This window comes from Ailuropoda melanoleuca, chromosome 9 (genome assembly GCF_002007445.2).
Source record: "Ailuropoda melanoleuca isolate Jingjing chromosome 9, ASM200744v2, whole genome shotgun sequence".
In the NCBI taxonomy this organism is placed as follows: Eukaryota; Metazoa; Chordata; class Mammalia; order Carnivora; family Ursidae; genus Ailuropoda; species Ailuropoda melanoleuca.
In genome coordinates this window covers 76,765,539-76,789,080 of record NC_048226.1, presented here as the reverse complement: position 1 = coordinate 76,789,080, position 23,542 = coordinate 76,765,539, and the positions used below count along the sequence as shown (strand labels likewise).

Here is a 23,542-nt window from a genome sequence, read left to right as displayed (position 1 = left end):
CTTAATTGTTATTTAAGTTTTTCCTTAAGTTTACAATATGAGGAGTATATGACAAATAATCATGAGCCACCTTAAGTTTTATGTCCTTTTAAATTCATGGAATAGAGTCTATTGATTTAAAATGACTTGTGTATACTTCAGGAAACAACAGGGAATTTTTTTTTAGTGTCATTAACATAAAGTGTAGAATAGACAAGTCACAGTGACAATGTCATGCATAGTTTACTTATATAGTCCTCAAGTCACTTTATAAAATTAACAGGATATTTCATAAAAATGTGTCAACCCTAAAACAATATATCACTTTGTGATTTTGATTTGTTGATCTTAAAAAAGAAAAAAAGCCAGTTATTTTACCAGGAAAATGAGTTCATTTTGGAATAGCAGAGGGTTTGTAATTTGGATAAGCAAACTATGGTGAAGCATAGGCAAATCCAGAAAACAAAGGAGAGGAACTTGCTTTTATAGGGGAAAGGAGGAAACTGGAAGGGGTTGTTTCACTCAGTTCTCATTGACTGGACTGTTGCTTAAGCAAGGAAAAAATCTTCCTTCCTCCTCCTGGGGTATGCAAAGCAAGCTTCTTCCTACTGGGAAATGCAAGGTATGATTCTTAAGGCAAGTGGTAATATGTAAGATCTCTCTCTCAGGGCTTCCCCACTCCACTTGAAGTGAGATTGCTTTTATTTATTTTCACAGATTCAACAAGTAGTAAATCCCAAAAGATTTGTTATGACTTCATAAACCGTGAGGCAATGGTAAATCTTTAACTATTTTTCCCCTAGAAATAGTGGTGCCATTATTATGAGTCCATATTACAGCTCAAATATCTCATCCTCAAAGAGAAATCTTAATACCTCCTTTAAATGTTTTTGAAAATTATGGGTTCTCTATCATTCCTCTGTTTACTCCCTGTAAACTTGTTTGATTTTTTTAAAATTATACATGCCCTACTATAATGTAAAGAGATATACCTTCCTTGTTTGCTCACGAACACTATCGTACGGTACAGTGCCTTCTGCATAGTAGGTACTTAATGTTTGGGATGAGTGGATAAATGAATAAATGATATAAACTAAGCTGCTGGAATCTAGATTTGATCATAAGGTAAACTTGATCTGAGCAATTTCATGGCAAGAATTCTAAAGAGTCTAAAATGTATGGAGAAATGCAAAGAATCTAATAACCAAAACAATTTACTTAAATGACAAACATTCAAGGAGTGCCTGAGTGGTTCTGTTGGTTAGGCATCTGACTCTTGATTTTGGCTCAGGTCATGATTTCAGAGTCCTGAGATGGAGCCCTCTGTCAGGCTCAGGCTCGTGCCGGGCTGGAGCCTACTTAAGATTCTCTCTCTTTCCCTCTGTGACTTTAAATCTCATTTTCATTCATTATTTTGCAAATGTTTATTGAGCACTTATTTTACTAAACCACTAGTCTAGGCCTGAGGATACAATTATTCAAAAAAGAAGCAAAGGAGAAAAATAGCCCACGTGACAGCAGTTATATAATATTTATTTATTTATTTATTTATTTATAATGTCTGGAACAAAAACAGCCAAAACCACAGCTTCTGGAAGAACCATTTGTTCTTGCTGGTCTTGTCCATCTTGAACTGACCCCAGCCCCTCATCAGGCCTTGTATTTAAGAGCGGGGTTCTGAACACATCGAGGCCGACAACTTTGTCCAAGAGGATATCCACAAGGTACCTTGTGGGCATGAGGTGATTGTAGTTACAAACTTTCACAAAAGATTTGATTTTTGACCTCTTCTTGCCCATGGCAGCTGCCACTCTGCTGGGATACCGGTCAATTCCAGCACCAGAGCATGACTGTAAGTTTGGTTTGCAGTGGCAATCATCAATGTTCTTCACAAGGACCACTTTTGCCTCGGAAGTAGCTTCTTGCCAGGACCAGAACCACCGTCCCAGGTCTCACAAACTTGCTCTTTTGACACCAACCACCAGAGCCTTATAATATATACTTCTATGGGAAGACAAAGAATAAACAATATAAATATTGATTTAAATAAAACATTATATAGTGACAGGTGCTGGGGGGACAAAGTAGGGAACCTTAGAAAATGTGAATATATGATACTTAATTTGGTCAAGAAAGACTAAAAAATTGCCATTTTAGTAAAATTCTCAAATATAATTAAAAGGTCAGTCATGTCAATATCCATAGGAAGAGCACTCTAGAAAGAAAAGAAGAGAAGGGATAAAGGCCCTAGGCATGTTTTCTTGTTTGTTTGTTTGTTTTCTGTTGAGTTACAGGGATAGTAAGGAGGCCAATGTGTCTGGAGCAGAGTAAGAAAGAAGGTAGGTGCAGCTTATGATTTCAAGGATATAACAAAGCAGATAAGAAGGATGGATAAAGCCTAGAAAGTCTTTAGTTTTACTTTACGGTAGAGTATTTTGAGAAGAGAAACAGTATAATCTGATTTACATTTTATAAGGTTTGTGAATGTTATTTAGTATAGACTGGACTGTCTCTACTCAAACTCATCATTTCACTCCTGTAAATTATCACCTTATTGGATACTGATCATGTGAGTACATTTTGATCATGATGTCCTACAAATATCATAGAAGTACTTTTCTAAATATTATCACTCCCTGCCTTATTTTTGATTAGCCTATTTCCTACTGCTGAAGTGTTCTCTAGATATGAAGAGTTTATTCATTCGGAATCACTTTCTCATTAGAAGAGATTGAAACTGAACTCAAACTGTCTTAAGAATGAAAGGGAGTGTGGCTTTATTGGACCATATAAACATAACTAGCTTCATGCTTCGATCCAGTTGTTCATAAGAAGGTATCAGTGCTTTTCCCCTTATCTTTTCTGTAGATTTGTTTGCCTCTGTTTGTTGACTTTATTCTATAAGAGGTTCTCAATACCTGGGGAAAATGACACCTGTTTGTAACACCAAGGAACATTCCAGCGGTTTAATGAATCAGCAGCATAAAATATCTTATCTTTATCAGTGACTATACATCAAACACATTCATATTTTCTCATTGGATATACTTCATTGATATGGCCAGTCTTGAGCCCAGTGGTATGACCAAGAGGATAAATGGTCTACTTAATTGACATGAACTTAGCCCTACAATCTGGGAAAGTGAGAATATTGTGATTTACTGCCACAAGTTTAAGTCACATATCTTATTCCTGTAGCCTGTGAAGGGCATGCCATTGTGACTTTCAGCCACAGGGATGAAGGGATGGCAGGTAATGAAAAATATCAGTTCTACATAAGAAGATTGGAGCAGTAATGTCAAAGGAACATATAGGAATGTTTCACAGGGACTGAGTATGCATTTATTTCCTTGATTATCTTTAAAGTTATAATCCTAAATCTGAAGTACAAAATAAAAAACAAACTGATGTTGAGGCTATTTCTTTACACTTATGTATATTCTTTCAGTACTGCCTCTTTTAAAAAAAAAACTGATGAATTCACTTCTCTCTCTTCTCCACCACCTGTCTTTTCTCTGTGTGTGTATGTGCATGTGTGTGTTTGGAGGTGGAGTAAGGTTTAAAATGTTTTGAATTATACAATATTAGATTCAATTATGACATACATTTTAGCAAAGTGTTCCTTTGATTTTATCATTTTTTATTTTATCATTTTTTAAAGTTTATTTTCAGAGTTAAAGAGTTTAAAAATATTTGAGGGCTTAGTGACTTCCTTCCCCTTGTCCAGTTGTGGACATTTCCTCCCTACATTTTCTGTGTTTCTCATTATAAAGTCTTCTCTTAAATATTAACAAATTGGCTCCAGGAAGATACTGATTTACCATCCCATCAGCAATGTAGGAGAGTGCTCATTTTACAATGTTAATTATATGCCATATTATCTTTTTTTCTTTTGTCAATATAATGGATGAAATGCAATATATTTCATTGTTTGTTTTACGTTCCAAAACTAATGGCTGAAATTGAAAATAGTTGTACATTGATGTCCAAAAAAATGGTGGTATGACCTTTGGGCCCCTGCCACAATATAAATTAATACAAAAATTGCTCCTAAGCTACACCTGGATTAGTGTCTCGTGGTTGCCCAATGGAAGGCAGGATCAACCCACAATCCAGAATTCAGTTCAAATATTGAGATAGATGATGTTACCCAAGTACCAAGAGGTATTAAGACACATTTATTACTCACATTATAAAGTTTTCTTGGGAAAGCAAGGCAGACTTACACTAAACTACAAAAATGACTTAATAGAGCAAAGAGGAGGGATGCCTAGGTGGCTCAGTAGGTTAAGCATCTGCCTTTGGCTCAGGTCATGATCCCAGGGTCTTGGGATCAAGAGTCTGCTTCTCCTTTCTCTCTGCTGATCCCCCTGCTTCTGCTCTCTCTCTGTCAAATAAATAAATAAAATCTTTGAAAAAAATAGAGCAAACAGGAACAAATAGTTTGGAGTTTTATAGTGATTTGAGGGTAATTTCAGGTTTAGAGTCCCCACTCATTGTCCTGGATTTTGTGTGGTTTGAACTTTCCACCAGAACCAAAGGAAGGAGCCTGTAGACTTGTAAATGGGCTTGCTAAGGTGTGGGACAAGAAATGTACAAAGAAGTCTTGGGCTTGAAATACATCAGTAGTCAAACATCAAAGCTGCAGCCAGACTCTGTCTTACAGTTAAAAGTAAAGTGAAATAACAAGTGCTAGAAATAAAGAAGGAGCTCAAAACTACAGAAGAAAAAGAGCAAACTGGCATCCTAAGAAGAGCCCAGAGTACTATAAACCATGGAATCTGATTGACTGAGACCACTGAATGACTTTATGTCTTCACCTAAGGGAAATAGGAGTGATATTCCTCAAATTTTGAAGTGCGGCTCCTCAGCTTAAAAAGAAATTAGTAAATCAACCAACATCTTTAACCCACCGTTAGCTAGAATAATGGCAATGGTGTTTGTCATCCACCTGTGACTTTGAGCTTTAAAAACTTACTCCTTTGAGAGAAATTGAAGCCTTAAATCTGAAACATATGAATTTTATAATCAGAGTTCAAAATTTACAACATACACTTAGTGCTGGAATACACAGTCAAAGAATTACTACAGAAGCCAACTAAGGACTTGTGAAGTTTCTTGAGCTCTGTAGGAAGCAAGCAAAATGTAGGCAAAGGTTCTTGAACTCTGTAGGAAGTGAGTTGTAGAAACACACACAACTGAAAGACAAGCTATAAAATCAATGAGACGATGATGAGCTTATCTTGAAATATTTAAAACAAGATCAAGAAATGAGCCCATAAAAAGGCAGGAAGAAAAACCCAAAGAATTAACATCCATTAGACAATTTAAAATGAATAAAATACTAGCATATTCTTTTTTTTTTCTCCAAGTTTGTATTTATATTCCCGCTAGTAACATACAGTTCATACTAGTTTCAGATATAGAATTTAGTGGTTCATCACTTACACACAATGCCCAGTGCTCATCTCAACAAGTGCTCTCTTTAATACCCATCATCCATTTAACCTATACTCCCGCCCACTGCCCCTCCAGTAACCATCAGTTTGTTTTCTATAGTAAAGAGTCTGTTTCTCGATTTGGCTCTCTCTTTGTATTCCCCTATGTTCATTCGTTTTGTTTCTTAAATTCCACATATGAGTGAAGTCATATGGTATTCGTCTTTCTCTGACTGACTAATTTCACTTAGCATAATACTCTCTAGTTCCATCCATGTCATTGCTTGACAAGATTTCATTTTTTATAGCTGAATAATATTCCATTATATATATATATACATATATATATATATATATATATATGTATATATATAAAAAACTTCTTTATCCACTCATCAGTCAATGGACATCTGGGTTCTTTCTATAATTTGGCTCTTGTTGATAAAATATCATGTTTTTTTAAAAGATGAAAAATAGAACCAAAAAAAAGATAAAAAATAAGACTTCAAAGAAATCATACAATGTCGTGAAAAAGGCAATAGTGAAAAAAAAGGAGAAACTATAAAACAAAATATAGTTGTCAAAATTAAAAAATGTAATGAATGGTCATGTTAAATGGGACAGGATCATACCCTCCATGATAAAGATACTTAAAAATACATTGATCACTAAAAAATGCATTAATTGTTCTGTAACAAAGGAACACAGATGCCAACTGAAAGAGTTCCCAATGGCCAAAGCTGGGACAATTTGACCACCAAAATAAAGTAGGTATAACATCTCAAGGCATAACATCAATATCCATGAGCTGATACCGATGTACATACATAACTGAATAAACAAATTAATGGTAGAGAAGAGACAAATCTCTGAGGCAGAAGAATTCCAAATCATCTATGTAGATACTCTGCCCTTAAAGTGGGGATTATAAACACCCACCCTAAATCTTGGTTGTGCTTGCTGTTTTCTTTCTCACAAGTACAGTGTGAAAAAGTGATCAAAGCCTAACTTTATGGTGTAGAAGTCTGACAAACAACTTCAGCCAGGTGATCTAGATCAGTATCTACAGTGTAAATCATGTTGATGGTATGTACGCTTGACGTAATGAGTTGAAAATCTCACTTCATCTCTGTCGTTTTTCCTCCCAAAAATCTATAACCCCAATCTAATCATGAAAAAAAGAACTAAAAAACCACCATACAAATTAACATATAGGCACATCTTGCAAAATACTTGGCCAGTATTTTTTTTAAAGGTTTTATTTATTTATTTGTCAGAGAGAGAGAAAGCACAAGCAGGGGAAGTGGCAGGCAGAGCAGGCAGAGGGAGAAGCAGGCTTCCTGCTGAGCAAAGAACCCAATGCGATGAGGGACTCAATCCCAGGACCCTGGGATCATGACCTGAGCCAAAGGCAGAGGCTTAACCAACTGAAGCACCCAAGTGTCCCAGTACTAGGCTAGTATTGCTCAAGACTGTAAAGATCATCAAAAACAAGAAATGTCTGTGAAACAAGAGGAGTCTATGGATACATGATGCCCTAAGGTAATCTGATTTCCTGGAGGGGATCTTGGGATAGAAAAAGACTTTAGGTAAAACCAAGAAAATTACACTAAACAATGGATTTGAGTCAATAATAATGTATCAATATCTGTATTGGTTCATTAATTTTAAGAAATTCCATATACCAGGAGCACCTGGGTGGCTCAGTCCGTTAAGGGTCCAACTGTTGATTTCCGCTCAGGTCATGATCTCAGGGTCCTTAGATCAAGGCCTGAGTCAGGCTCTGCACTAAGCATGGAGTCTGTCTCTCTCCCTGGCCCCACTTGCATGCACTTTCTCTCTCTCTCTCTCTCCCTACCTCTCCCTCTCTCTCTCACATACACTGAGTAGGACAGTATATGTGAACTCTACTACCTTCTTAATTTTTCTCTTAATCTAAAACCGTTCTTTAAAATCAATCAATCTAATAAAATAGATACTTCAGAAATAGCCTTATTTTGATTTTGATAAATTGACTTTTAAAAAAGATTGAAGGCATTCAGTAGAGAAAGAATAGTATTTTTAACATATTCTGTTGGAAAAACTGGGTACATATATGCAAAAAGTAAACATTGGTGCATACTCCACACCGCATAAAAATGTATTCAAATTGCTCCTAGATATATATGTTAAGTTTAAAACAACAAGACTTCAAAATTTGATAGGACTTGACATCCTTGAAAATTATTTATGATAGAACTAAACTCTTTAATCTCTCCAGAAATGGGGCAATGCTTCTGTTATGGTCTGTAGAGACAATCTGAGGGACTTGTACTTGGTTTTTCATATCATAATAATCCTCACTTTATAGATCAGGAAACTATGTGCAGATAGATATGCTTGAGACTGAATATATCTGTTCCAACTGCATTCCAGGACTGGAGAAATAGACACAAGGAAGATAAACACCAATGTGTCTACTGAGAAGCAGATTTAAGCCAAAAAACCATTAATCTGATTTGTGAAAATTTTTAACTGGTGGACCTCGATGACTTTTGAGTTTTCAGGAATTAGTTCAAATTCTGAGTCCATGTCCAGCAATCCCATAAAATTATGATTTCTCTTGTTTCCTATATAATTATGTTCCCCAATGGATAGTCACACTGCTAAATGGTTATTTGGGAAAGACAAGAGGAGAACTTAGAATATAAATTTCAGCAATCATACCAGACTCATTTCTCAAATTAACTCATTCTCTCATTAAAGAGACTCTGAGTCCTGAATTAGGAATAAAGTTCCTACGATCTTTTGTTAAAAATCTTAAAGATTTTCTACTTACGCAGATCACTGAGGCTTTTAGAGACTGTCCATCTCTTCAGCCTTAAGGTGACCAAGATTAATTTGCCGATAACATTAGACATGTCTACTTACTTATTCATCTCTGCTACTCATTTTGGTAACCACAGCTACTCTGTCTCTGTCAATTGCACGCTCCCTGTATATCCAAATTCCCTAGAAAAATCTAATTTATCTCCTCCTTCTCCTTGAGAGAATCTCAAGGAGAAATCTTAAGTTCAGTAACACTCATCATATTGAGTATTTGTTAATTATTATTTTCTTCTTTTGAAAATGGATTCATATTCTATTTTATCTGAATCTTGATTGACCTTTCTCATTGCTAGATTAGCTCTGGAGAATATTTTAGGTCTAATTTCAATTTGATGCTTAGATCATTTTATTTCAACCTTAATTTCTAGTGAATTGCACTGTGATTTTCCTTTCTAAACCATCTCAAAGTAATTTATGTTTGTTGCCATTTTAATTCCAATGTTTTCTTCTGAGTCTTTGATGCAATAGATTGAGTTTACTTATTATTCCATTATATAACTACTACTACAAAAAATTGAATTTCTAAATCTAATTTTGCCTGCCTCAGTGATGTCTAATATAAAATACCATTATTTTATTCTCATTTTATGTCTTCAACACAATTCAACAAATTAGCACTTACTTCCTTATTATAATATCCCCTACATATTATAAAAGTCAGTGCCTATTATTAAGATCTGTGTTATTATTGGGCCATTTTTGAAAAATAAGCTTTTTTTTCACCTTTCTGATTATTAATTCTGGTTCTAAAAAGTAATATGCCCCTTTCCAAACATGTTGTCAAGTTAGAATTGCTAAAAACTTGTAGCATATATCTCTGCTTAATGACCACCTTTGCAAATATAAAAAATGATGTCATCATAGATATTTCACAAAGGTTATTATTAATACTAACTCTTCACTTGTCCATATACCAGTGAATACCATACCCTTAAAAGATTGGATGGAAAAAGAGAGAATAAAATAGAAATAGTAAAACATGCTATGTAAAAGTAACCTTACATTTGGCATTATCTCCTTATCCCTCTACTATCATCCTGTTTTATTCGTTATACTTAGTATATTTAAGTATTTATGTTTTCTGTTATGAAACTTAAGTTTCAAATATACTTTACATTCAAATTAATGAAAAAAGCAAAACATAACTGTTAGATATATCATACATTGTCCACTAAATATGCATTGTACTTTTGTATGAATATTCTGTTTTCTAAAATCTTGATATTTTGACTTTTTAATCTTTCTAAAAATATATGCTTTTGTATCTCTTGTTCTAAAAACTCTTGTGATTTCAGGGAATTTACTTTCTCCTTTTGTTGCTTTTGTAGGTTGCTATGCAACTTAAATATATACTCCACTCTGATCTGCTTTTTCTATTTTAACTCTTTACTGTCATTTCCTTCACCTTATTATAATTACTGTATTTATGAGAAAAAAATATACACAATGATCTTAGTCAGTTAAAGGTATTATTTCTTATTACTCATTGTATTATTAATAATTAGAATTAATCTTTGTGTTATTTAGTCTATGCATATTCATTTTGGTTTTAGAATTTTGAAAAACTGAAATTTCATTACTGTAGGAATGTTATGATTTTATTATAAAATTACAATAATGTAACAGCTTTCAGAGCACTAAAACTGCACCTCAAACTGAAACCAAATGCATTTGTTTATTAATCATTGGTTCCTTTAGCTAGCCTCCCAGCATCTCTTTTTTCTGATATACACGCTTTAAACATATAAATGATATTTTTAAATTAATGAAAAATTCTGTAGGTTTAATTTTATGGACTGGTAATCTAAAGGTAGATCAATATACCTTTTTCATGTTCAAAATATTGGTCTGGCAATTTAGATTTGAAAGCAGTTATTACTGGTTCAGGTTGCACCAAAGAAAAAGAAAAAGAGGGTGCAGAGGCAAGGAACAGTAAAAGGAAAAAAGAGAAGAAGGAAAAGAGAGGCCAGAAGGAAGAAATGATTTCATAGCTTACACTAATCTGTTAGAGATCTTCGACACAAATTTACCCATGCAATTTTCCTGTCTAGATCAAACTTAGGTGCTAATAGTTCTAGTGTTACTTCTATGCCAGTAGCAGTACAAACTCAACTTTATTTGAAAACAATCTGAATATTGTACAAATAGATTATGAAGATAAAGCAGTAGACTCTGGCAATTAATGTGTTAGTTAATGGAACAATGGCTCTCATGGACACTAGACAGAAGGGACACATAGATACATAACACATTTCAGCAATGACAATAAACCAATGGTCATCTATTCATACAGCATAGAAAGAAGTGGATAATATGCAATCTCAAAAATAGATAAAAATGTGTGTGCGTACATATATATATAAGTATGTATATTTTTACTGATTTGTAAATACATTATTTACAAATTACTTGTAAATAATCTAGGAATAATGTGAGGGTACCAATCTCTTCATAACCCAAGTAGGTTTATTTATAAATGTAACAATATTGGCCCCAAACAGACTGATTCTCACTGTCAGCAGCTGACTTCATTAATGTGGAACTTTTTAAGAAGTAGTGAAATGCTTGCTTGTGTTCTAAAAATAAAGTTTAAAAAGTTTCATTTTTCAACTCTTTTTTTGTGCAAGTGCCATTAACTGTGCTGAGATTTCCCTCTTCTAAATGGGGGGTAAAAAAGAAAAGACCAGTATGATAAGAATGAGTGTGTGAGAGAGAAAATGAAATCACAAAAATTGTAGAGTATAAACTCTATCCTTTACTCTCCACAAGTTGTGCTATGCTCCAATTTGAAAGAAGCCGGGGTGGGGGGTGTCTCCAAATCATACTTAATTATTAATTTAGCCACTGTCTTCCTCATTTCAGGACCCTTGGTTAGAAGACAGTATAGATATTCCCCCAGCATTTAAAAATCAAAACTATTCAAACTGAAAATGTGATTAAAATGGCCAACATAGAGCATACGTATCACCTAAATTTAAGCTGTTCAACAGGCTGTGTCAAGTTAGCTTTTCTAATTTGTTATAGTTTCTCTTTCCCATTTTCCACCCCTTACTCCTCTCAGCGCATTTCACATTCAGGATTCATGCCATGTTTATAATACAGATAACATAATGAGAGTTAAGCCAAAATTCAACCAAAATGTCTTGTATTAAAAAAAAAAAATTGAACCCTTTAGTACTCCATCTTTTCAATACTTAATAATTTCAATCATTATAAAAAGAAAGTATGAGAAACAGAAAACAAATCCTTCAGAAAATACTGTTAACATTTGCTACATCTACTTCCAGGTTTGTTTCTTTGTTTTCTGACTGTGTTCATACAACATATACTGAAGAAAAAACCCTCTGTAGGGGATAGCCGGCTTAAATAATCACTTTTGTCTGAAAATCCCCCTCTCACAGGACTGGGTAGAGACTGCCATATTTCTATTACTTAGTCTGCCACACTCTCTGGCGATGATTTATGATATGATTGGTCATCGGCTGAAAATAAGGTTAGTGATTCATGCTTCGATGACTTGAAATTATGAGTGAGGGATTCTAGTTTCTTCTGAGTATTCTTTAATTGTAGTTATTTAAATGTGGCCTACTCCCTTTTATCATATGCTCACAATAACCAAACTGTTCAAACTGCTGAAAAATGAGTAAATCAGCTATGAATGAGGGATGAGAACTTTTACAGTAGACCCCAAGAGAAAGAAACGGAAAGAGTGGCTTTCTGAACTCAAGAACATGTTCCCATTCCTCATTTCCATCATTTGGGAGATTACAATATTTTCTTACCTTTTTTTTCTTTTTCATCCGACAAACATTTATTTCTGTATTTGAGGATTGATGTGGGGCAAAGATGCTTACTAAAGACAGTTGAACATAAAAGCACAAATCATGTTGGTGTAAGTGCGATCATGGAACTTCGCTGGTGTAATATTTTTGCATCTGTTATCGGGAAAATCAGTCTATTGATACAAAACTTTCTTATATATAGTTCAGTAAGCTGCTCATTAGAAGTCTCATTTTCTTGCTTAGAGAGTCTCAAATTTGTTTCTTTACCTGGAACAAACAAATCTGAAATGAGATACATTTTACTTTGTAACTTACTTTCATCAGCTTTAAAATATAAGTATTGTTTGTGCTAGGGAAAACTAATATCCTCGAATTGATTTGTAAACTCTATCTTTGAAAATATAAGGAAAAAAAAACATTTCATAGCAGGAAACCAGTCTTTGCAAATATTTTCATATACTAATACACATAATTAAGAAAATGGGTATTAATTAAACATAAACACACAAAATAATAATTTGCCAATTATAGAGGTATAAACAGAAGTCTAACTCTAGACTTTATTAGAATTTCTGCTTAAGGACTTATTTCAGTGTAAATGTATTCAGATGTTGACTAAGGTAAACAAAACAAAGGATAATGTTTTGGCCTCTTTTTTCATAAAACAGGTTGATTCATGTGTTTGTTTTAAGGGGGTAATCATGGCATTATCAAGGGGAAACTTTTCCAATTAGATAGCCAAGATAATAATCCAGGAAGAGCAAGATTATTTGACCTCCAATTAATATCTCAACTTCCTGAGACGTCGGCACATACTTGAGATGGTGCTACTAGGAAGAAGCATTTTCCAGCTGAGCTGGTGCATCTTGTGATGGCCAGTCAGAAATGGATTTCAAATAGTTTCAATCTGGTAACTTCATTGTTTCTTGCCCAACACTCTTCATTCAAGGTATTAAAACAATATAAACAGCTTCGGGGGAAAAAAGTGACAATATGCGCAGTTGAGCCATGGAAACCTATTATATGCTTCCTATAAATAGGGCTGACTACTGCCTCCTTAAGGTGACATAAAATGTGATGACTTTCTCTGAAGAAAGTTTGTACCAATTTTGCTTTCGATGAACATTTTATGAAAATGGCTATGTGCACTTCTTCATTCTATGAAATCTGCTTGAGCGCCTCAACCTATTAGGTTTCATTGTAATTCATTTTACTACAATAATGTGTTACAATATGTTATTACCTTATCATAGAAATTTCATTTCATTTATTACAAATGAGAATAAAAGTGTTTCCATGCTTATTGCCTGAAACATACTGGAGGCTGGGTAGATATATACTGAGTAGATGGATTGATTGCTAAACTGAGAAAAGAGTGGATGGATGGATAATTATTTATTATTATTTTACCTCTACTTTTCAAAATCACCTGCTCAGGTACTTTTATTTCTGTACTTAATTTTTTTTTATTAATTAATTTGGAAAGTACCTTAGATATAGCATGTGAATTTTCATACTGACTTTTAATTGCGTTTACATTTATGCTCTATGGAATTTTAAAATATTTTCTTATTACATCTAATCTTTTTTTTAGTTATTACTTTGTTTTCATACTTGGAATATCCTGCCTTCACTGGGACTGGTTATAACCTAAAATTTTTTGTTTATTTTTTTCATATATAAATCATTAACTTACCTCAATTCATATTATTAAGTGAATCAAGTTTCTTATGACTCTAGTTGGTCACATTGAAAATAATAGTTAAATAAATGAACTTCCCATCATTCATGGATCTGGATAACTGCTTTAGCTAATATGTTAATCTTTTGGAGATTCTTAGCCTATTAGGAAGAATTTCTTTATTTTTCCTATTTCCTAAATAAATTTATTTTATAAGGCAATGTGTAAAAGTTTCAGAATTCCAAAGGACAGACATCAAAACATCAAACAGGATTTTTAACCAATTTTATTTTTTAAAAGAAAGTAATTTTTAAAACTAAGATATTACTCTTGTTGATTTTTCAGGCCTATTTTGGTAAATTTTCTCTTTCTTTAAGAATCTCAAAAGTAAAGACTAATTTGTCTTAGGAGAAACAGATGGAGAAAAGCTCATCCATGCACAAGCTCCCAGAACACTCTTTTTCCAGGGTGAAATGACATGGTCAATTGCCTCAATAAGCAAGATGATTGACAACAATAACATTCAACTCAAATTTCTTATTTGGGGTATGAGTTTCAGGCCTCCTCAGTGCTCCAGTAAAAAAATTTTATTTTGTAAAATCTATGCATAATCTTTTAAATTGTAAAGTAAGACTGAATCATCTTCAGAATGGGCCTATAACAGCTGGAACATTAAGGAGTCTTTTATTCTGGTCCTGAGACAAGCACAAACATCATAATTCCCATGACTCCAGAGTAGCTACCATCCACATCAAATAAACACATTTTATTTTTATTTTTTTTTAAATCTCCAGTTAACTTATGAGCTATTGAAGTAAAAATATATTTGGTGATTTGAAGCTGAAATTTTCCTATATATGCTCCACATTTTATATGTGTCTTTGCTGAAATTTTCAGTTTATATAACCATTGCTCTTTTTATTGGAGTATTTATATAACCATTGTGCTTTTTATTGGAGTATAAGGACAAGTAAGTATCCTTATAAGTGTCCTTATGTGGCAAAAGAAGGTTTGTCACCTTGTCAGCAATGTATTTCACAGCTTGATAGCCCAAGTCAAGTTGCAGTTTACAGGTGGTTACTGTATAACTGCAAATACCTGTAGATTCTCTTTTTAAAAAGACTGGTTGAGTCTTTTTCTCTACTAATGACAACAAACAACCTCCTGGGGAGTTTTTCAGTTTTTTTTTTTTTCCTCTCAGTAACTTTGATCTTTGTCCTTTAATTAATTTCTTTCTGAGTCATTTATGCAACTGATAGTGACATATTACTTTGCTCTTGCACAATCAATAATAAGGTGGTTTAACACTGGCTCTTCCTGTACAAATTAACATTCAGCAAATTTAGCCAGGATATAGGAGATAGAAAGACTGCCTAAAATACAGAATGACCTTGAAGTTTTACATTTGATGTTGCAACAGAATAATTCATTGCTATAAAGAAGTTGCATTTATATCATCTCTTCACTAGATAAAGAAACATATTCTCAGACTTAATACTCAAGATGACACAGCAGATAATTATCAAGTATTACACCCAAGATTTCCCATATAGTATGATCTTGCTTTAAAATTATGGTATCATAAGGCACATATGGTTCTGTAATATGTTTTTGCATTTTCATTTAGCTAATCTAATTCTTTTGGTTAAAGTCTCTGTAGTACTAATTATTTTCCCTAGATAGCTCTTTATTTTCTTCTCACTGTTTTGATATGACTGTTTTGCATTAATAAGGAACCTGAGTTCATAAATTGCTTTAAATTCATCAGGATGTAAAGTTCTTAAGTAAATTGCCTAGAAAAAGGGTCTCAGCTTGGGAGCAAACTTTGAGTGATATGTTCATGGTAGCAAGCACCAGCAATTACAATTAGCAACTACTACTCTAAGGTGTACATTATGCTAACATACAGACTGTGGCTAAATTATTCCTGAAAGGAGGGTCCACCGGGGAATTTGTGCGTGTGTTAGAACACTTGACTTAAGATACTTATAAAACCAGAGCATGTGTTTGTGTATTTAAATTAACTTGCAGACAGAATCTAAACAGGCTTCCCCATGTTTACTGGCAGTAGCAGAGCCACAAATGCACTAAAATAGAGAATAGGATTTCAGGCAACGGTAAGTTGATGTGATGCTATAAACAGTTGTTTATGACAAAAGCAATTCAGAAGAATCTTTAATCTCAAGGTGAAGTCTGGATATCAACTTGTATTGCTATAGTTTAAAAAATGACATGATATTCCAAGCCTGAATATATGCCATTATATGGTAGTTTGAAGAATGAAGAACGTTTATCGCACTAGAGTTTTTTTTTTTTTATTTTTCCGAAGTTTTGTCAAAGGTGCCTCTTAAATTGACATATCCCATAAGTAGAAAATACCTTGCCTTTTTCCCCTTTAATTATCTACATGGAAGATTTCAAGGCCAATCTAAAAAAGTTATTGTCATTTTTAAAGCATGTACATTAAACTAATTTCTATTAAGATTTCAACTTTTATTTAAGCTACAGTAAACTTTTTTAAATAATGCCAGTAATTCATTTGCTGAATTCATTTTTCTGTCACAAAATAGATTAAATGTCATATCTGAAACTGTGACATAGTAGTAGGGGTTGTTGATTACTGGGATTATAAAATAGAATGGATTATGTTAGAGTAGATTCAGGCATGACATTAAGGATTTTTGTACTAGAGGTAAAGTTGTAGTTAAGCTAATATTGGTGGCATTATCTCCTGTAACTTTAGTAGAACTTCATGGAAATCTCAATAAAGTTTAGAATCAATGTACAAGTAGTTAGGACTGCAGATAATTTTTACATAACTTTTCATTTGCTTTCTTAAAAATGTAATTAATGTTTACTTTTGTCTGCAGTAAATTTAATTCCACCACTTGAACTATTACCATATTTGCAGAAAGATGATATTCCTATCTTATCAGTGGGAGTTTAATACCTTTATGTTATAGTTTTATAACATTTTATGAGTGTTATTACCATTCATTATTAGTAGAGATCGATCTTGCTTTAAATTTACTGAAAATTAGTATTAAAAGCCAATGATTGTATATTTATTTATATTACCATTATATTTTCAGATATGCATCTATAACAAAAGTAAATGTCTGCTAGAAGTAATAAAAACTGTATGCATGATAACTGCAAGGTATATAATGCAGCTTTCAATGAACCCTATAAGTATGTACACTTATAAATGCATTGAATTATATATACATCAATATTTCAGATATAAACATATAATACACATGTATAAATAATGCAATATTTTTGATGTCCTAGAACATAAAAGTTCTTAGGGAAATCTTTTGGATTTCATAATGCTCTAAAGCCTGAATAGGGAAGCCAAAGTTTGATATATTCTTTGTCTCTCAAAACAATACAAACCAATACAACTAAATAAATGTTATAATCATTTTAATAGCTACATTTTATTGATAAATACTTCAAATTTTCAAGACTTTGGATCTTGTATATCTGACCTTTCCAAAAGCAAGTCCTGCTACTGCCTTTCTTAGTCACTACCCATGTGGCCTTTGCTTTAGAAATTTAGAAATGAGTGTGTAATGGTTTGAAGAGTGAAATATGATTACTAGTTATTTAATAGGGAATGAGTAAAGAAGTTAAATTAAAAATACCAAAAATTGAAGATTAGCTGTATGTTAAAATATACAATGAAGTTAATTCATATGTATCACTGACTCCGTGAAAATAGAATATTTAAGACATTATTTTAAACTCAGCTAAACTCATGAACTGGAAACACTACGTAGAGCTGAATTGTTCAGACAACTTAGGTTATTAACTTTACTAGACTTATTAAAGTAGTCAATCAGAGGTTCAATTTAAACATATTTTCATATGAATCAGACTCTTAACAAAATCATCCACACCTTTTTCTGTATCTTTACGTTTGGTGGTGGAACAAAAGGAGAAGAGAGATGTAAAGAAAAACAATATCCATCCTGACAGGCAAGATTATGTCAGTGTTGGACTAACCAGTGGAAATATTTACTGAGCAAAAGCTTTAAATTCTTTGAAATTCAGAGCATCTGGGTGGCTCAGTCAGTTGAGCGTCTGCCTTCAGCTCAGGTCACCATCCCACCATCCCACCATCCCACCCAGGGTCGTGGGATCGATCCCTGAGTCAGGCTCTCTGCTCAGCAGGGAGCCTGCCTCTCCCTCTCCCTCTGCCTACAGCTTCCCCTGCTTGTGCTGTCTTTCTTTCTGTCAAATAAATAAAATCTTTCAAACTAATAATATTAATTAATTAATTAATTCTGTGAAATTCAAGGACTACAAACTAAGATCTTGTAAAGTTATTTTAATAAAAGTATTTGCATACTAACATTGAATATGCTAATTATAAATAATTGTTACCTAATTATTAAAGCCTCTAGACTTCAGACTTTGAGCAGGCTCTTAACTAGTAAGTACATGATAAGAATTTAGACTGATGTTCAAAAATGTGATACATAATGACAGTTCAGATAAATGTCTACTAATCCACACACTTCAAGCAGTTTTTGAGAGCCACCTGGAAAGAAGAGTTGGGGAAATAAAAGAGCTCCAATCAAGTAGAATATCTTTTGTTAACAGACCTTCTGCTATGTATAGTTGTCCTCTACCCTCTGTGCGAAGTTACATAGAGAAATTCTTTTTGGAAGGAGTACTGACCCTACCACTATGTATAGTATGTATGTATTATTTCTGTAATAATGTGACTTTCTCTTATTTTTACTCAAATATAATTTCTTGAATGTGAAATAAATGGTGGCATTAATTTATTTTACCAATTATCTGAAATAATTCTGTGGCCTTTTATTTATATCTCAGCCTCTATTGAGTAACTATAACTGATAACATTGAGACTGTTCCCTCTAACTGCAATGATTAAACTTTCTGAAAACATTTTGGATTATTTCAAAATCCAGTATGCCCATAGAATGTGTAGTGCTTTAAAATTCTTGGTCATTGCAGAACTAATGCATATGTACAATTGAAATGATAACCAGCTTCCAATATTAAAATTCTTATTTTCTCAGAATAGTCTACTGTAAGGAAAGAGCATTTCTAACTTCTGAGTCCTGAGGTTTGAGTCTGATGAGCATATTTAAATCAGAGTATTCCAAGGTGTGAAATTATAAACTAAAATAAATCTCAAATTAATGGAATTACGGATATTGGTGGAGATAAAGAATGGCAATTTTAGCAGGGTGATAAGAGTCAGCTTATACATTCTTGGATCATCAAATGGCAAAATAAAAATTTCCCCAGGTGATCCTGTTGCTTCTCTGCTCCTTTTATTCTAATGCTGTTTTTTTTTTTCCATTTGTTGTTTATTTGCTTCTCTGACTTTGCCATCTTTTACCTGCACTTCCCCTTTAATGGTAGCTTTATGACTTTTCATGCCTCACTTTCCCTTTCACCTTTCCCAAGGCCATCATATCATTCATATATTTCTTTCGGTTTTCCTCGTGAAAACCACTATATTATTACACAGTGGTATGTTTTTATGAATTTACTTAAGTACATATTTCCTTTTACTTTTAAATGATGTTTTCGTATTCAAGGTTTGTAAATACTCTTGACTAAAAGCAAGTAAGGCACTAGCTTAGTTCCTAATAGTTGCCAGGTTCATATTAGCTGAATTTACACTGAATCGCATCCAAAACAAGAATAGAAAAAAACCTATGCTGTATGACACCTGCTGTTGTGATAATAGATTTTAGGCTGAGGAACATGAAAAAAATTATTTCATTGCTTTAAACAGGATTCTTTATGTCGTAAGAACTGAATAAATGTAGTCAAATGTAAGATGTTTCCCTACCATAATATTGTGGGATGTGGTGTTTACCATTGAAATTACTTCCAGTTGCAAATTTGATAGATTTTGACTCTTTAAATATATTAATTTCTTGGGGCACCTTGGTGGCTCAGTCGGTTAAGCATCGGGTGCTTTGTTTCAGCTTAGGTCATGATGTCATGGGTGGTGAGATCCAGCTACTTCGGGCTCCTCATTCCGTGGGGAGTCTTCTTGATGATTCTCTCCCTCTACCCCTCTCCACTTTGCTCCTGCTTTCTCATAAATAAATAAATCTTTAAATATATATGTGTGTGTGTGTATTAAAGTCTCTAAACCCTTTTAAAATTCTGAATTTCATGTAAATATATATGTTCAGAACTTCCTATTTCTGCTAGGACATACAAAAAGCTTAAAAAACATCATGTCCATCCTTCCATAGAGAGAAAAGCTGAACAAATCAAAAATCAACAACTCTGCTTAGATATGCCAGAGAATGGAGGTTACATGACAAAATCATACCTTGCCTACAACTAGAGGTACAGGCAAATACAGAGAATCACAGCTTACCAGGAGCAGAAGATGTGGGAACAGGAATGGAAAAATATTTAAATGGTGGTAATTGATGAACTGTTGGGAGCTTTGTGTGTGAGTTAAAAACTCCAGGGGACACAGCCATGGGTGTCACTGTAGTGAGATTTGCCTGTAGAGCTCCTCTAGTTTCCCAGGATAAAGACCTAAAAAACTCCCCTCATGTTCCAGCAGGAGGAGGGGAAAATTGAGTCATGGGGAATATGCCCATGGAAAAATACTCGTTTTGGAATATGTCCAGAACTTTTTGTTCTCTGCCTGCCGTCAAAGTAAACTTATTTGCCAGAGTTTAACACTAGAAGTAGGGAAATAATCAACGTTAGTGCCCTTTCTCAATAAGAGGTTGAGGGGAAGCTGAGACATGCTTGTGAATTTCACAGACCAGAGACACAGGTCTACTAAAGCCTGAGACCTACTTCTAGGATTATAGAAAGCTTCTCCTTTCCCCATACCTCATCTGCCCGTAAACAGGATTCCTTAGAATAATGGAGAATTACATCTAAAAGAACTACAAGGCACAGACTCTAAGAAGGGAGATTATAGTAGGTTTAAATTTCTAGATTATGGTATGTCTGGAGTGTATATTTCTCAAATAAGGAAAACTGTACTATTTAGATTTGTCTAAAAGGCATAGTGAAATCAGAGGAGTTTCAAAAGTTAGGAATCTTAAAATGCATTCAACACAAATTTAAAAAACATCAATATTCTTTTCTCTTTTTTAAAAATTTTATTTTGAATTCAAGTATAATTAACACACTATATTGTAATTAGTTTCAGTTGTACAATATAATGATTCAACAATTCTACAGATTACTCAGTGCTCATCACAAATACAATCTTATTCCCCTTTACCTATTTCACTTATTTCAATATTCTCTATCTTTATTAAAATTTATGGGTTTTAAATTGACATCTCTTACTAGAGTTATCCTCTGAACTTATCTTGTGAGAATTGTTTTTATGTTTATAGTTGAATGTGTCTCTAAGTAATATGGTGGAGTTTGCTCTTTTTAAACTGATATCGATACAATCTTATTGCATATAGTATTTTGGGTGTTGTCATTTTTGCTTCATGTTATACTTACAAGATTCATCCCTGTTTTTACATGATCTATAATATTTTAATCTTCATCCTTGTCGGGAGTTTCTATGAATATAAAAATATTATTTTTCAATGTTCCTCTTAGTGGATGTGATTTTTTTTTTCTGACTGAAGCTCTTACAATTTGCTAAGAACAGTCTTACACATGAACCATGATGTAAAACATTTTCACAAGTAGCAAAAATCTAGTAGTTAAATGAAAACTGGCTTACTCAGAGATCGTTTAAAGTTTAAATCTTGCTTGTGGAATACACTTTAACATTTTAGAACTGGTTTTGTGGGAACTTACCACAGAATTGCTCAAGGGAAAATATGGCTTCTGGGCAAACAGCTTTGGAGGACAGTTCAGTGATAATCCTACAAAAGAAGTCAGGCTAAACTGATTTAAACCTCTGAAGCCTGTTTTACTCCAGTACGTCCTCTGGGGCAGCTGGATCTAAAATAGCAGTAGTTGCTAATTGACAACCAGTTTGTGGAGCTCTTGGCAAACTCATGGTAAAACTGATTTTTTTTTTTTTAATATCAGTTTTCTCTAGACGTGAGATACACAGAGATAGAGCACAGAGCATGAAGGTCAAGAGTAGAGAATACTGTGGAGGGGAGGAGACATACAATGAATGTGAGAGAGCACGTACCTGTGAGAAAATAGAGTGTGCTCACAGTTTTGACTGTCAGAGGATGTGTAGAGGAGAACTGAGTCAGCATGATGTGACATGAGCTATTTGAACAAGCCCTAAAGTGGCGAAAGCAGAGTGCTGGTTATTTCATAGTTTCCTTACTGTGTTCTAATTTTTACCACATCAGAAATTTTTTAGATTTCTTGCCAGTGAAATATGATTATGTCCATCACAGACCTATTTTCTTAAAAAGTGAAACAGGCGTCCTTGAATCATGTACTTTGTATTACTCTTTCCTTGCACCTTTTGTTTATATTACCTGTTTTCATACTCACTGGCCATTTTTGATCCAGCAGATATTTTCCTCAAATGGCACAAAAAAGCTCACTGAATAGCTTCCCCACCCCATTATTTTCCTAATTCTGAATTCTGTAATATCTATGTGGTATATTTACTTCTTATCTGCATTGAAAAATGTCTTTTTTTTTTAACTTATGTTATTTCCCAAGTATCTTTCATATGGTTATAATTAAGTATGTAGTTGGTTAAGATATTTAGATTTTAGGATTTTAGTTCTATTTTAAATTTAAGCCAATTCTAAGGGAAGCAGAATCATGCAAGCCACTAAATTTCATATATGCAATATTTGTGACTAACGCTTTTATAATAAACAATGTTTAAATATGTTTCTATAATTTTAGTTAATCAGAATATTCCCCTTGATAGCTGCACATAGTTTTGCATAGCTTCTATAGTTTTTTTGTCACTAGTTTGCAAAATGGCATGCTTATGAAATTCATACAAAAATAAAATTTGGAAATGCCAGCTGCATAATCAATTGTTAATGACAGAGTAATATTTCAGTGATGTCCTTTTGTCATGCCTAGAAATTAATTTATTGAACAAAATCAGTATTATCCAAACTGTCAGATGCCATTAAAATTCTATATGATTCAAATAGTAACAGATTTATTAATTGAACACAATGTACCTTGATGAAAAGTGCTGTATTATCTAATGTAAGATGGAAAAAAAAATTGCTTGGCTTTGAGTGTCTAGAATGTCAATCTCTACTCATCGGATTGCGATAAATTTAAACCAGTAGCAGTAAAACATGTTAAGGATTTATTTGCTAACAATTTAATACATTGAAAACGAGTGTAAAGGGCGTCTTAGTGAGTGTAAAAATCATTTTCAGTTTACGAGTACTCTTTATATGTGTGAAATAGATATTCTGCTCTTATCACCTTTTCATTAACTTATTTAATATTTATTATTTCATGTAACTTTAAAATATCATAAAACATGTCTAAAATATAAATAAAATGGCACAGAAAGTATTTTCAATGTTTTCATTTTCTGTTTACTAATTCTAAAATCTACGGTACCTGAGTGTAAATAAAATGACAGTTATATATTTCACTAATTTAATATAATGTCAAAAAAGAACTCATTCATCATGCAGTATTTCTCAGTAAAATATTAGTTGATAGGCCAATTTCTAAAGTAATAGATAAACACTTGCTCATTACCACTAGAGCATGTGTGAAATAAAATTAAAGTTACACATTTTAATTGCTACAATTGCAAAATAGTTTATCTTTCTAAAATTCTTTAAAAGCTCTCACACTGCTACATTTCTAGTGTCGTCTCCTGCCATTTTTGCTAT

At 33.2% G+C, this 23,542-nt stretch overlaps 1 pseudogene; it reads right to left on the bottom strand.

Moving 5' to 3' along the window:
* Positions 1–1,531: 1,531 nt before the first annotated feature.
* LOC109490775 overlaps positions 1,532–23,542 on the bottom strand; it is a 116,681-nt pseudogene continuing 94,670 nt past the window's right edge.